Consider the following 15,175-nt stretch of genomic DNA (forward strand, 5'->3'; position numbering starts at 1 on the left):
AAAGAGCGCTCAGGTTTATCCCGAACACCCCAGCACTAGTGGCATGGGGGCAGAAGCTGACGATTGGCCATCTCTCAATTTTTTGATAAACGGCCGCACAGAAAGTAATATTTTAAATTCAATAAGCATTGCTTAGCGCATATGAACAAGTTTTCAGCGCACAGGATAAAGACGAGCGAGTTCATTCAAAAATCACATCCTTGGTACATTCATCCGCCACAAGGCGGGCACCTGCAAGAACATCCTTGTAGTAGTTCTCGGGCTTGCGATGCTCCTTCCCCGGCGGCAACCCGTCCTTCAAAAGCTTCTCACCGTCTAGCTTACCCCAGTGCACCTTTGCACGGGCAAGGGCCCGACGGGCACCTTCGATGCAGACGGAGCGCTTGATGACATCGAGCCTCGGACAGGCCTCCACCAGCCGCCGCACCAGCCCGAAATAGCTCCCAGGTAGGGCCTCTCCGGGCCACAGCCGAACTATGAAGCCCTTCATGGCCTGTTCGGCCGCCTTGTGGAGCTCGACCAGCTGTTTCAGCTGGTCGCTCAAAGGCACAGGGTGTCCGGCCTCAGAATACTGAGACCAGAACACCTTCTCCGTCGAGCTACCCTCTTCAGCTCGGTAGAATGCGGCGGCATCGGATACGCTGCAGGGAAGATCTACGAATGCCCCTGGAGAGCTCCGGATTCGGGTAAGTAACAAGTAGTTTACTTTTATATTTCTGCTTTGCATGAAGAATGCCTTACCCGCTGCTATCTTCCTCATCTCCTCCAACTCTTGGAGGGCCTTTTGGGCTTCGTCCTTGGCAGACTTGGCAGTCTCAAGGGCCGTCGTGAGCTCGGATGCTTGCGCCTTTGACTCAAGCTCCAAACTCTCATGTTTTTTCATGAGAGCCTGAAGCTCTTGCTGCACCTCGCCGACCTAAGCCCCAAGTCTGTCTCGCTCGGTGTGCTCCGCGGCCGTTTTCTTTTCGGCCTCAGACAACGCCTGCTTAAGGGTTGCCACCTCAGTCGTGGCCCCTACAATAAGCAGTACAATCCTGTTATTTTTTTTGCAATCACTCCTTTTTATAGGCACTTTTTCTGTAAGGTATTTCTTACCTTCTTTCTCCTCGAGCTGCCGCTTGGCAAGGCCGAGCTCTTGCTCGGTCCGCTCGAGGTCCTGCTTCAGGACACCCACCTCCGCAGTCAGTGCGGCGGTGGATAGCAGCGAAGCCTGCATACGCATATTGACTCCTTTTGTTAGACTCCTGCGAAATTTAATAGATCCTCTATGCGGCTTTTCTTTCCGAACGCCAAACAGAGCATCAGGGGCTACTATCTATGTGTTAATATTTTTACATATTTTTACTTACCTCGAAGCCTGTTAGAAGGCTAGCGCAAGCTTCAGTCAGTCCGCTCTTGGCGGACTGAACCTTCTGGATCACCGTACTCATAATAGTACGGTGCCCCTCGTCGATGGAGGCGCCGTCAAGCACCTCCAGCAGATTGTCTGGCACCTCCGGTTGGACGGAGGCCGCCGGCTCAGAAGGCTTGCTCCTCTTGGAAGGAGTTCGCCTACCGCGGTCCGGAACTGTGGAAGATTCCAGCGCGGTGTCCGGCACAAAGCCGGACTTGGAGCCCTGGGGGGCCTTATCCCCTTCACTCCTGGAGTCCGAGAGGTTGCCTTGCGGCTCCTCCAGGACCACCTCCCCCTGCCCTGGAGCTTGTCGCGACGCCACTTCGGCGTCGTCTGCAGTGCGGGGGGAGACAGCGGGCGGAACTGAGTTCACGTCCGATGAGTCCAGGGAACCGCCCGACGATTCGTTGAATTCGGCCTGGGGCGGGCTGCATAATTACGTTCAACATTAGGGAAAGCTATGCAACAAAGGAACATCATGAGTTACTCTGATGTTCGAACTTACGATTTCGCCGGATGCTTGGCCCTGTTTGGCCACTCCTCTTCGCCCTCTTCGGCGTCGGGGGAGTAGTCCGGCGGAGGGGTCTTCCTTTTCCTAGACCCCTCGGCCTCCCCCATTGGGGCGGCCTTCCTCTTCTCTCCTCCCTCCGCTGGGGGGGGGAGAGTTTTCTTCTTCCACCTCCTCGTTTTCACGGGAAGAGGGCGTCTCGGACTCGTCGGATGACGAGTCCGACACCACCATGTTACGGGCACTCCTTCGAGTCCCCGTGGTCTTCTTCTTCTTGGCCTTCTTCTCCGGCACCACATAAGGCGCCGGAACCAGCAGCTTCACTAGTAGAGCTGGGGCTGGGTCTTCGGGCAGCGGAGCCGGACAGTTAATCGGTCCGGATATCGCCCGCCAAGCCTGTTAAAGGTAAGGGAGTTTAGATCACACATAGAGTCAAACTATGAAGAAAGCTTAACATCCTGTAAAAGGTGAAGATAGCTTACCTCGCTAGCGTGACGCTGCAAGCTGTATCCGCGGTCCTCGGAAGCGGATACGGGAGCCTCGGCGCCCTTGAATAGCACCTTCCAGGAATCTTCGTATGTCGTGTCGAAGAGCCTGCTAAGGGTTTGGTGCTGCGCCGGGTCGAACTCCCACAGATTAAAATCCCGTTGTTGGTACGGGAGGATCCGGCGGACGAGCATAACCTGGATTACATTAACAAGCCGGATTGGCTTGTTCACCAGGGACTGGATGCATGTTTGCAATCCGGTCACCTCTTTTTCTTCACCCCACGACAGGCCCGTCTCTTTCCAGGACATAAGCCGCGTGGGGGGTCCGGATTGGAACTCGGGGGCTGCGGTCCATTTCGGATCGCGTGGCTCGGTGATGTAAAACCACCCGGATTGCCACCCCTTTAGGGTCTCCACAAAAGAGCCCTCGAACCATAGGACGTTGGCCATCTTGCCCGCCATGGCGTCTCCGCACTCCGCCTGGCTGCCGCGCACCACCTTGGGCTTGACGTTGAAGGTCTTGAGCCAGAGGCCGAAATGAGGGCGGACGCGGAGGAAAGCCTCGCACACGATGATAAACGCCGAGATGTTGAGGATGAAGTTCGGGGCCAGATCATGGAAATCCAGGCTGTAATAGAACATGAGCCCCCGGACAAATGGGTGGAGTGGAAAACCCAGTCCGCGGAGGAAGTGGGGGAGAAATACTACCCTCTCATGGGGCCTTGGGGTGGGGAGAAGCTGCCCTTTTCGGGAAGCCGGTGCGCTATGTCCTTGGACAGGTATTTGGCCTTCCTTAGCTTCTTGACTTGGCCCTCCGTAACGGAGGAGACCATCCACTTGCCTCTCGCTCCGGACATTGCTGGAGAAGGTTGAGGTGGGAAGTGCGGGCTTGGGCACTGGAGCTCGAGTGCGCAGGAGACGGATAGGCAAAGGAGGAAGAAGGTGTAGGTAAAAAGGTGGATCCTTATCCCCTTATATGGGCGGATGCAGTTGTGCGTCCCCACCAGCCTAGTAAAACTCGCTTGCCTCCCAAGTGCCGTGATAAATGGCGCGGTTGGGTTACCCACGTCCGTATTGATGAGAATCCCGAAAAGGGGGTACACGATCTCTGCTTTGACAAGACGTGCCAAGGAAACCGCCTCGCAAAACATGCTGAGGTGGAAAAGTAAAAATGATTCGAGTAAAGGACTTGGCCGTAGTGTGATGACACACTGCGGAATATGTCAGCAGTTTTGATTTGTGTTAATATTATTCTCTCTATGGCGATATGTGGAAGCTTATTTTGCAGAGCCGGACATTACTCTTGGTGTTTACAATCTTCTATGAAGGACTTGGAGGAGGAACCCGCCTTGCAATGCCGAAGACAATTTGCGCGCCGGACTCGTCGTCATTGAAGCCTGGTTCAGGGGCTACTGAGGGAGTCCTGGATTAGGGGGTGTTCGGGTAGCCGGACTATACCTTCAGCCGGACTCCTGGACTATGAAGATACAAGATTGAAGACTTCATCCCGTGTCCGGATGGGACTTTCCTTGGCGTGGAAGGCAAGCTTGGCGATGCGGATATTCAAGATCTCCTACAATTGTAACCGACTCTGTGTAACCCTAACCCTATCAGGTGTCTATGTAGACCAGAGGGTTGTAGTCCGTAGGCGATCAACTCCATATACAACAATCATACCATAGGCTAGCTACTAGGGTTTAGCCTCCTTGACCTCGTGGTAGATCTACTCTTGTACTACCCATACCATCAATATTAATCAAGCAGGACGTAGGGTTTTACCTCCATCAAGAGGGCCCGAACCTAGGTAAAACATCGTGTTCCCTGCCTCCTGTTACCATCCGGCCTAGACGCACAATTCGGGACCCACTACCCGAGATCCGCCGGTTTTGACACCGACATGCATGATTTAGCTCTGCCACCGAACAGTGTCCTGGAGACCGCACCTGCAGCCGCCCGACCTTTAATTCGGAGCAAACTGCGCCATCTAAGGGCAGGTGGTTAGACCCCGCCGCGGAGGCAGCAGCCTCAACGGAGATCAAACCGAACACCAACCTTATCCTTCGCGAGGCCCGTGACTCCCCATCGCCAGACTCTTCTCCGGACTCTGGACTATCCGCGCCCCTTCCAATCGAATCCGATTGGGCGCCGATCATGGAGTTCACTGCCGCAGATATCTTTCAGCACTCGCCCTTCGACGACATACTGAATTCACTAAAGTCTCTCTCTTTGTCAGGAGAGTCCTGGTCGGATTATGACCGGCAGGATTGGGATGCGGACGACGAAGAAATTCGCTGCCCACCCACCACCCACTTAGTAGCCACTGTCAACGACTTAACCGACATGCTCAATTTCAACTCCGGAGACATCGACGGTATGGACGATGATGCGGGAGACGAAGAGGAACCACTGCCCATAGGGCACTGGACAGCCACCTCATCATACGATATATACATGGTGGACACACCCAAAGAAGGCAATGGCGACGAGACAGCGGAGGATGACCCCTCCAAGAAGCAACCCAAGTGCCGATGTCAGCGTCGCCGCTCTAAGTCCCGCCAAAGCAAAAGTGGTGATACCGGCACAGGAGATAATAACACTCCGGATAGTGCCGAAGATGGCAACAATCCCCTCCAGCACGATCTAGGACAGGAGGGTGGAGAGGCCAGCCCTCCAGAGAGAGCGGCAAATTGAGAGGCGGAGGATGATAATTACATGCCCCCCTCCGAAGACGAGGCAAGCCTCGACGATGATGAATTCGTCGTGCCAGAGGATCCCGTCGAACAAGAGCGCTTCAAGCGCCGGCTTATAGCCATGACAAATAGCCTTAAGAAAAACTAGCAGTAGCTTCAAGCTGATCAAGATCTGCTAGCTGATAGATGGACTGAAGTCCTGGCGGCCGAGGAAAATAAACTCGAACGCCCCTCCATGAATTACCCAAAATGCAGGTTGCTACCCCGATTGGAGGAAGAAGCGCATGATGCGGCTGATCGGCCACCCCATGGCCGCGACAGAGAGGCATTCCAGCCAAAAGCTCAGCCTGCACCTCGACGCCATTCAAATAAAAAGGCATGGGGAAATACGCCAGACCTGTGAGACGTATTGGAGGAAAAAGAAAAACATGCAAGATCGATCTACGGATCTCGAGGGTGCGCCACTATGCGAGACGATAAACATCATGCCGGATACAGTAAAAGTAAATCCGGCCGGGCCGAACACAGCGGACAAGACTCATTGGAGCTGCGTCGTGATATAGCCCAGTACAGAGGCGCCGCACACCCCTTATGCTTCACAGACGAAGTAATGGATCATCAAATCCCAAAGGGTTTCAAACCCGTAAATATAGAATCATACGACGGCCCAACAGATCCTGCGGTATGGATCGAGGATTTCCTCCTGCATATCCACATGGCACGTGGTGATGATCTACACAACATTAAATACCTCCCACTCAAACTTAAAGGACCAGCTCAGCATTGGCTCAACAGCTTGCCAGCAGAGTACATTGGCTGTTGGGAAGATCTGGAAGCCGCATTCCTCGACAAATTTCAGGGCACTTATGTGCGACCACCAGATGCCGATGACTTGAGCCACATAATTCAGCAGCCAGAGGAATCGGCCAAGCAATTCTGGACACGGTTCCTAACAAAGAAAAATCAAAACGTCGACTGTCCGAATGCAGAGGCTCTAGCAGGTTTCAAGCACAACATCTGCGGCGAGTGGCTAGCCCGGCACCTTGGTCAGGAAAAGCCGAAATCTATGGCAGCCCTCACGACACTCATGACCCGCTTTTGTGGGGGAGAAGACAACTGGCTGGCTCGCAGTAACAACATATCAAAGAACCATGGTACTTCGGATACCAAGGACGGCAGTAGTAGGTCACATCACAACAAACATAAGCGCCGCATTAATAGCGACAATACCGAGGACACGGCAGTCAATGCCGGATTCAAAGGCTCCAAACCCGGTCAGCGGAAAAAGCCATTCAAAAGAAGCACGCTGGGACCGTCCAGTTTGGACCGTATACTCGATCGCTCGTGTCAAATACACAGCACCCCCGACAAGCCAGCCAACCACACTAATAGGGATTGTTGGGTGTTCAAGCAGGCTGGCAAGTTAATTGCCAAAAACAAAGATAAGGGGCCACATAGCGATGACGAGGAGGAGCCCCGACAGCCGAATACCGGAGGACAGAAGAGGTTCCCCCCACAAGTGCGGACGGTGAACATGATATACGCAACCCACATCCCCAAGAGGGAGCGGAAGCGTGCGCTCAGGGATGTATATGCGTTGGAGCCAGTCGCCCCAAAGTTCAACCCATGGTCCTCCTGTCCGATCACCTTCGATCGCAGGGACCACCCCACTAGTATCCGTCATGGCGGATTCGCCGCACTAGTCTTAGACCCAATTATTGACAGATTTCACCTCACTCGAGTCCTTATGGATGGCGGCAGCAGCCTGAACCTGCTTTACCAGGACACTGTGCGAAAATGGGTATAGACCCCTCAAAGATCAAACCCACAAAAACAACCTTTAAAGGCGTCATACCAGGTGTAGAGGCCCATTGCACAGGCTCAGTCACACTAGAAGTGGTCTTCGGATCCCCGGATAACTTCCGAAGCGAAGAGTTAATCTTCGATATAGTCCCGTTCCGCAGTGGTTATCATGCACTGCTCGGGCGAACCGCATTTGCGAGATTCAATGCGGTACGGCATTATGCATACCTCAAGCTCAAGATGCCAGGACCTCAGGGGGTCATTACAGTTAATGGAAACACAGAGCGCTCTCTCTGAACGGAGGAGCACACTACGGCCCTCGCAGCGGAAGCGCAAAGCAGCCTCTTAAGGCAACCCACTAGTTCGGCGTTTAAGGACCCGAACACCTTCAAGCGCGCCCGGAGTAATCGGCAACAGGACCGCCTCGCACGTTTCGAGCTCCCATAGCAATGCGGCCCCCACCCTGGCCCAAGCCAAACGGCGAAACTCGTGCCACGCGTACATAATTACGCATTTAAAATACCATGGGCACAGGTAGGGAGGGGGAACGACTACGACACGCCCCAAGACGCGGCTTAAACCGCACTAGGGGCTTCCCGCTTTTTTATTTTTCTCTCTTTCAGGATATTAATCTCTGGAAACCCTGTCTGGAAGCATGATTGCCGAACACATGATGCAGCAACCAAGGAGGCAGAAAGCTACATCACACCACGGAACTCCCAGGTGGATTACGATAACGAGTGAAATACTTGCTTTAATATTATTCCTCAGCTTTCCCTTGGAGGGGACATAGTCCTACTTTTTGCTTATTGCACCGCATGTATCATTTTGTTTTAACGCTCCTTTTTGAATAAACAATGCATAGCATTAAGGCTATTATTGCAATCTTCTTTATATATATATATGTTCATTCATGAAATCTAGCACCCGTACACTCTGGTACGACCAATACACCAGGGGCTTAAGTACCCCACAAAATGGTGTGAGAAGTCCGAACACTTTCACAAGTGCGGCACCCCGAACTTATAGCATTATATGCATCAGCTCCGAATCATGTCTTGGGTCAATAGTTGGGTTTTCCCGGCTCCCATGTTTTGGTACCTTACGTTCCGCTATATAGGCTAAGGTAGCACTGGGAGAACTACTGTGATTGTGCCCCGGTTCTGCTGGGCTAAGCACCTCAGTAGAGAAAGCTAAAACTGACTTTCATGATAAGGCGAGAGACTGGTAGCTGTTCGAGAGGTTCTCGAGTCCTTAAAGACTTATGCCGCTTAGAGCGAGGAGTCGGCCCTGTCCGGCTTAAGGCGTGTATCACGCCCCAGATTCGGCCTTCCGAATACTAGGGGCTTCGCCGAAATTTAAAATTATAGAATTCTTTGGCCAAGTGAGAGTAATAACGCATTATAGTCCGATTGCCTCGTTCGTTGTGTTGAGCACCTCCCTCGAAGGACCCAAAAATGGGAACAAGAGTGCTCAGGTTTATCCAAAACACCCCAGCACTCGTGGCATGGGGGCAGAAGCCGACGACTAGCCATCTCTAAGATTTGATAAACAGCTGAACAGAAGGTAATATTTTAAATTCAAACAAGCGTTGCATAGCGCATATGAACAAGTTTTCATAATACAGGATTACACGAGCAAGTTCATTCAAATATTACATCTTTTGCACATTCGTCCGCTACGAGGCGGGCACCCTTCAGGACACCCTCATAGTACATCTCAGGGTGGCGATGCTCCTTGCCCTGCGGCGGCCCTTCCTTGATCAGCTTCACAGCGTCTAGCTTGGCCCATTGCACCTTCACACGGGCGAAAGCCCGGCGTGCACCTTCGATGCAGACGGACCGCTTGACGACTTCCAGCCGTGGGCAGGCATCCACAAGCCGCCTCACCAGGCCGAAGTAGCTGTTCGGAAGGGCGTCGCCAGGCCACAGCCAGACTATAAAGCCCTTCATGGCCTGTTCGGCCGCCTTGTGTAGCTCGACCAGCTGCTTTAGCTGGTCGCTCATAGGCACCGGGTGTTCGGTCCCAGTATATTGGGCCCATAACAACTTCTCCGTTGAGCTTCCCTCCTTGGCCTGGTAAAATTATGCGACATCCGACACGCTGCGGGGCAAATCTGCGAATGCTCCTGGAGAGCTCCGGATTCAGGTAAGTAACAGATAATTTACTTTCACATGCTTGCTTTGCATATAGAATGCCTTACCCGCCGCTATCTTCTTCATCGCATCAATCTCCTGGAGGGCCTTCTGGGCTTCAGCCTTGGCATTTTTCGCGCTTTGGAGGGCCGCGGCAAGCTCGGACTCTCGCGTCTTCAATTCACGCTCCAATGCCTCATGCTTCGACATGAGTGCTTGGAGCTCTTGCTGCACCTCACCCACCCGTGCCTCCTGCCTTTCCCGCTCGGTGCGCTCCTTGGCCGCTTTGTCTTCGGCCTCGGATAGCGCTTGCTTCAGGGTCGCCACCTCGGTCGTGGCCCCTGGCAAATATACGATGATCCTGTCATTTTGAAATCGCGTATTCTTTTATATATACATATCTATAGACAGGGTATTCCTTACCCTTGTTCTCCTCGAGCTACCTCTTGGCAAGGCCGAGCTCTTTCTTGGACCCCTCGAGGTCCTGATTCAATGCGGCAACCTCCGCAGTCAACGCGGCAGCGGCCAGCAGCGAAGCCTGCATACGCATATTGCCATACTTATATTAGACTCCTGCGATATTGTTTGATCCTCTGTTCGACTTTTCTTTGTGAACACCGAACAGAGCATCAGGGGCTACTGTCTATGCGGTAATATTTTTCCCCATATTTCAAACACTTACCTCAAAGCCTGTTAAAACACTGGCACATGCTTCAGTCAGTCCACTCTTGGCGGACTGAACCTTCTGGACCACCGCACTCATAATAGTGCGGTGCTCCTCGTTGATGGAAGCGCTGCGAAGCGCTCCCAGCAGATTGTCCGGCGCCTCTAGATGGACAGAGGTCACCGGCACAGGCGTCTTGCCCCTCTTGGAAGGAAACCGCCTGCCCGAATCCGAAACAGCTGGAGGTTCCGGCGCGGTGTTCGGCTGAGGACCAAACTCGAAGCCCTCGGGGGCCTTGTCCCCTCTGCTCCTGGAGTCCGGAAGGTCCCCTTGAGGTGCCTCCGGGACTGTCTCCCCCCGACCCGGTGCCTCTTGAGACAATACCTCGGCGTTGTCCGTAGGGCAAGGGGAGGTGGCGGTCGAAAGTGGATCGCTATCCATATCTGACGAGCCCAGGGAGCCGTCCGACGATACGTCGATACGGGCTCGTGGCGGTCTGCATAATCATAATTCGGCGTTAGGAGAAGCAGTGCGACAAAGGAATGAGTTACTCTGGTATCCGAATACTTGTTACTTCCCCCGGGGCTTGGCCCTGGGCAGCCACTCGTCTCCGCCTTCGGTGGCGGTGGTGGAACTGTCCGGAAGGAGAGTGCTTCCCTTCTTGGACCCTTCGACTCCCCCAGTTTGGGCGGCCTCCTTTTCTTGTCTCCCCCGACTGGAGGGGCAGCGTCTTCATCTTCCTCCTCGTCTTCGTGGGAGGAGTGCGCCGAGGAGTCCTCGGACGATGAGTCCGATATCACCTGGCGCCAGGAACTCTTTTGGGTCCCCTTGGCCTTCTTGGTCTTCTCCGGCACCTTGTAAGGAGCCGGAGTCAGCATCTTCGTCAGGAGAGCGTCTGCTAGGCCTTCGAGCAAAGCAGCCGGACAGTCAATCTGTCCGGCTGTCTCCTGCCATTCCTGTCAAAGGTACGGGAGCTTAGATCCCGCATAGAGTCAAACTATGAAAAACAAGTATCCTATAAGAGTTAAAACAGCTTACCGCGCTGGCTTGGCGCTTCGCGCAGAATCCGCGATCCTCGGTAGTGGGAGGGGGAACCTCGGCGCCCTTGAATAGCACCTTCCAGGCATCCTCGTGTGTTGTGTCGAAGAGCCTGTTCAGAGTTTGGTGCTGGGCCGAGTCGAACTCCCACAAGTTGAAAGCCCGTTGTTGACACGGGAGGATCCAACGGATGAGCATGACCTGGACTACGTTGACGAGTTTGAGCTTCTTGCTCACCATGTTTTGGATACATGTTTGGAGTCCGGTCAGCTCTCCCGAACTACCCCAGGACAGGCCCTTCTCTTGCCAGGAGGTGAGCCGCATGGGGATGCCAGATCGGAACTCGGGGGCCGCTGCCCATGCAGGGTCACGCGGCTCGGTGATGTAGAACCACCCCGATTGCCACCCCTTTATGGCCTCCACGAAGGAGCCCTCAAGCCATGTGACGTTGGGCATCTTGCCCACCATGGCGCCTCTGCACTCTGCTTGGTGGCCGCTCACTACCTTCGGCTTGACATTGAAGGTCTTCAGCCATAAGCCGAAGTGGGGCTTGATGCGGAGGAAGGCCTCGCACACGACGATAAACGCCGAGATGTTGAGGATGAAGTTCGGGGCCAGATCGTGGAAATCCAGGCCGTAGTACAACATGAGCCCCTGGACGAATGGGTGGAGAGGGAATCCCAGTCCGCAGAGGAAATGGGTAAGAAACACTACCCTCTCGTGGGGCCTGGGGGTGGGGATGAGCTGCCCCTCATCTGGGAGCCGGTGTGCGATGTCGTCGGGCAGGTATCCGGCTCTCCTCAGCTTCTTGATATGTCCCTCCGTGACGGAGGAGACCATCCACTTGCCTCCCGCTCTGGACATGGTTGGAGAAGGTTGAGGTGGGAAATGCGGACTTGGGCGCTGGAGCTCGAGTGTGCGAAAATGGATGAGCAAAGGAGGAAGAAGGCATGGATGAAAAGGTGAATCCTTGTCCCTTTATATGGGCGGACGAAACTATGCGTCCCGACTAGCCTGGTAAAACTCGCTTATCCCCCAAGCGCCGTAATCAATGGCGCAGTTGGGTTACCCGCGCCCGTATTGATGAGAATCCCGTAATAAGGGGGAACGATCTCTGCCTTGACAAGACGTGTCAAAAAACTGCCTCGCGTTATGTGCGGAGCTAGTTAAAGGAAACAGTTCGATTAATCACCGGGCCATGGCTTAATGTCGTGTTGCCAAAACAAGTCAGCAGATTAGATTTGTGGAAATATTATTCTCTCTACGGTGGTATGTGGAACTTATTTTGCAGGGTCGGACACTATCCTTGTATTCAAATTCTTCCATGATGTATTCGGAGGAGGAACCCACCTTGCAATGTCGAAGACAACACTGCGTGCCGGACTCATCATCATTGAGGCCTGGTTCAGGGGCTACTGAGGGACTCCTGGATTAGGGGGTCTCCGGACAGCCGAACTATATCCTTTGGCCGGACTGTTAGACTATGAAGATACAAGATTGAAGACTTCGTCCCGTGTCCGGATGGGACTCTACTTGGCGTGGAAGGCAAGCTAGGCAGTACGGATATGTATATCTCCTCCTTTGTAACCAACCTTGTGTAACCCTAGCCACCTCCGGTGTCTATATAAACCGGAGGGTTTTAGTCCGTAGGACAATAACATACAATCATACCATAGGCTAGCTTCTAGGGTTTAGCCTCTCCGATCTCGTGGTAGATCAACTCTTGTAATACCCATATCATCAAGAATAAATCAAGCAGGACGTAAGGTTTTACCTCCATCAAGAGGGCCCGAACCTGGGTAAAACAACGTGTCCCCTGCCTCCTGTTACCATCTGCCTTAGACGCACAGTTCGGGACCCCCTACCCGAGATCCGCCGGCTTTGACACCGACAGGCAGCAAGGCACGTATTGTATTGTTGCCATCGAGGATAACAAGATGGGGTTTTCTTCATATTGCATGAGTCCATCCCTCTACATCATGTCATCTTGCTTAAGGCGTTACTCTGTTTTTAACTTAATACTCTAGATGCATGCTGGATAGCGGTCGATGAGTGGAGTAATAGTAGTAGATGCAGGCAGGAGTCGGTCTACTTGTCTCGGACGTGATGCCTATATACATGATCGTACCTAGATATTCTCATAACTATGCTCAATTCTGTCAATTGCTCAACAGTAATTTGTTCACCCACCATAGAATACTTATGCTCTCGAGAGAAGCCACTAGTGAAACCTATGGCCCCCGGGTCTATCTTTATCATATTGTTCTCCTACTACCTAGTTATTTTATTTGCTATTTACTTTGCCTTTATTTTACTTTGCATCTTTATCACAAAAATACCAAAAATATTATCTTTATCATATCTATCAGATCTCACTCTCGTAAGTGGCCCTATAGGGATTGACAACCCCTATTTGCGTTGGTTCCGAGGATTTATTTGTTTTGTGCAGGTACGAGGGACTCGCGCGTAGCCTCATACTGGATTGATACCTTGGTTCTCAAAAACTGAGGGAAATACTTACGCTACTTTGCTGCATCATCCCTTCCTCTTCGGGGAAAACGAACGCAGTGCTCAAGAGGTAGCAAGAAGGATTTCTGGCGCCGTTGCCGGGGAGGTCTTCGCAAAAGTCAACATACCAAGTACCCATCACATACCCTTATCTCCCGCATTACATTATTTGCCATTTGCCTCTCGCGTTCCTCTCCCCCACTTCACCCGTGCCGTTTTATTTGCCTCTCGTTTTCCTCTCCCCCACTTCACCCTTGCTGTTTTATTCGCCCTCTCTCTCTCTATCCTCCCTCTCTATTTGCCTCTTTTTGCCCGTTTGCTTTTTGTTTGCTTGTGTGTTAGTTTGTTTGCTTGTCGTTATGGCTAGTCCCTTATCTTCTCCGTTGTCTCCCGAGAATGAAATTCTAAATTTTAAGCAAAGGGAGGGAGAAAATCTAAAAGATGCTTGGTATAGAATTTGCAATGCTCAAAATAGATCTACTAGGAAGCAATCTACTTCCGTTCTTCTTCGCAATTTTTATGTAGGCATTACTCCTTGGCACCGTTATGTTCTTGATACTATCACCGGAGGGAATTGTTTGGGTAGCCATACTTTTGATTCTTATAATGCTATGTTAGATTTATTTGGCTCACCACCTCTCTTGGTTAATGGAACTATATTAAATTTGGAGCATGTAATGCAAAGGCTTGAAATTATTGAAAATAAGGTTGCTACCGTAGAATTAATTGAAAATTTGCATAAAAAGATCCACAGCCGAATCTCTCAATATGGATCTAAAGTAGGAGTTACTTTGAAAGATATTAAAGAAAAGGAACCCATAGTTAATGAGAAAATAAATCATGATTCCGTTAGGATCGATAAACTTGAGAATATTATTACCAACTTGGGAACCGCTTTTTCTTCCGTTAAGAATACTCCAAGTTATTCCACTAAAGTTGCCAAGCTTATGTACGTTCCTAAAAATAAGGGTGAATCCTCCAGTAAGGATGCGGATCTCAAATCTATAAGTATTCATCCCAATCTTTTTGCTATCATTAAGGAACCATTTGTTACAAATGAATTTTTAGATCTTGTGCCTAAAAGTTTGATAATCAATAAAAAGAAAGAAATTCCTAAAGATGGTAGATGCCTAATTGAAGAATTGCCTACCAAAGATAGCAATACCTAGATCTATTCTTGCTTGTTATGCCTAGGAAGGGGCGTTAAACGATAGCGCTTGTTGGGAGGCAACCCAATTTTATTTTTATTCCTTGCTTTTTGCTCCTGTTTAGTAATAAATAATTTATCTAGCCTCTATTTTGGTTGAGTTTTTTGTTTTTAATTAGTGTTTGTGCCAAGTAGAACCGTTGGGAAGACTTGAGGAAAGTCTTGTTGAACTTGCTGTAAAAAACAGAAACTTTAGCGCTCACGAGAACTGCTGTAATTTTTAATTGGAAAGTTCTATTTAGTTAATTCTTTTTGCAGATGATTAATAAATAAATTCCTCACGTCCAGCAATTTATTTTAGAATTTTTGGGGTTCCTGATCTTGCGCTAGCTACACACCATTTGAGAGAGCCATATATGATTTGGAATTTGTTAGAATACTCTATGTGCTTCTCTTATATCTTTTGAGTTATATAATTTTGCTCTAGTACTTCACTTATATCTTTTAGAGCATGGTGGTGGATTTGTTTTATAGAAACTATTGATCTCTCATGCTTCACTTAGATTATTTTGAGAGTCTTAATAGCATGGTAATTTGCTTAAAATCCAAATATGAGTGTGTTGAATACTATGATAAGTTTGATACTTGATAATTGTTTTGAGATATGAAGATGGTGATATTAAAGATGTTCTAGTTGAGTAGTTGTGAATTTGAGAAATACTTGTGTTGAAGCTTGTGATTCCCGTAGCATACACGTATGGTGAACCGTTATGTGATGAAGTCGGAGCATGATTTATTTAT

This window comes from Triticum urartu, chromosome 6A, assembly GCF_056163025.1.
Source record: "Triticum urartu cultivar PI428250 chromosome 6A, HENAU_Tu73, whole genome shotgun sequence".
NCBI classification, from domain to species: domain Eukaryota; kingdom Viridiplantae; phylum Streptophyta; class Magnoliopsida; order Poales; family Poaceae; genus Triticum; species Triticum urartu.